Source organism: Mirounga leonina, unplaced genomic scaffold (assembly GCF_011800145.1).
Source record: "Mirounga leonina isolate KUSES-001 unplaced genomic scaffold, KU_Mleo_1.0 Mir_376, whole genome shotgun sequence".
In the NCBI taxonomy this organism is placed as follows: domain Eukaryota; kingdom Metazoa; phylum Chordata; class Mammalia; order Carnivora; family Phocidae; genus Mirounga; species Mirounga leonina.
Window position 1 is genome coordinate 9,185,022 of NW_023270718.1, and position 1,073 is coordinate 9,186,094.

The 1,073-nt window shown below is 66.4% G+C and overlaps 1 protein-coding gene across 4 annotated transcripts in view; it reads right to left on the bottom strand.

Annotated features, from left to right (window-relative positions):
- Positions 1-745, bottom strand: part of SBK2 (SH3 domain binding kinase family member 2) — a 5,064-nt gene extending 4,319 nt beyond the window's left edge. The window contains exon 1 of one of the 4 annotated variants that reach the window (XM_034986346.1): positions 669-745. The gene's annotated coding sequence lies outside the window, so the exon portion shown is untranslated. The other 3 variants (XM_034986349.1, XM_034986348.1, XM_034986347.1) reach the window with 3 other exon arrangements.
- Positions 746-1,073: the final 328 nt, after the last annotated feature.

The window sequence follows — 1,073 nt, forward strand, 5'->3', positions numbered from 1 at the left end:
CCTCCTCCCTCAGACCCAGGAGTCCAGGCCCCCAGCCTCCTCCTCCCCCAGACCCAGGAGTCCAGACCCCCAGCCGTTCCTCCCTCAGACCCAGGATTCCCCCCTCCCAGCCCTCCTCCCTCAGACCCGGGAGTCCAGGCCCCCAGCCCCCTCCTCCCTCAGATCCAGGAGTCCAGACCCCCCGCCCCTCCTCCCTCAGACCCAGGAGTCCAGCCCCCAGCCCCTCCTCCCCCAGACCCAGGAGTCCAGACCCCCAGCCGTTCCTCCCTCAGACCCAGGAGTCCAGGCCTCCAGGCCTCCAGCCCCTCCTCCCTCAGACCCAGGAGTCCAGGCCCCAGCCCCTCCTCCCCCAGACCCAGGAGTCCAGACCCCCAGCCGTTCCTCCCTCAGACCCAGGAATCCAGGCCCCCAGCCCCTCCTCCCTCAGACCAGGAGTCTGGACTGCCAGCCCACCCCTCTCCTGGAACCTTATACAACTTACACATCTTATGACTCCCAGACTCTGTTTCCCTAACACTCAACCACTCTACAGCCTCAAAGTTCAGCCCCTGACCCTCTGAGGGACCCAGGACTTTGGCCGGCGTGCGGCTTCACTATCAGGTGCTGCCCACCTCAGGCTGTTTAACCCTTGCCTCCTCCTGACCTGGGCGCCGACCTCCAAACCTCACCTTCTCCAAAGCTTGCTTGACCCTTCGCTGCCTGCTGTGCTCAGTGCCCAGCACTAGATCCCATGCCAGCAGAGGCTTGCCCAGGAGCAGACCCCGCCCCCACCTAGGGGGTCGTAAGCCCCGCCCCTGGACCCGCCCCTTCAACCCACTAGGGCCAGAGCGACATCGTGTGTTGACTCCTAGAACTGCCCGCCGCCAGAAATCTGTCCCAGACCCAGGCCCCAGAGCCCCCTCCACACTCAAACCCAGGAGTCCAGGCCCCCCAGCCCCTCCTCCCTCAGACCCAGGAGTCCAGGCCCCCAGTCCCTCCTCCCTCAGACCCAGGAGTCCAGGCCCCCAGTCCCTCCTCCCTCAGACCCAGGTGTCCAGGCCCCCCAGATCCTCCTCCCTCAGACCCAGGAGTCC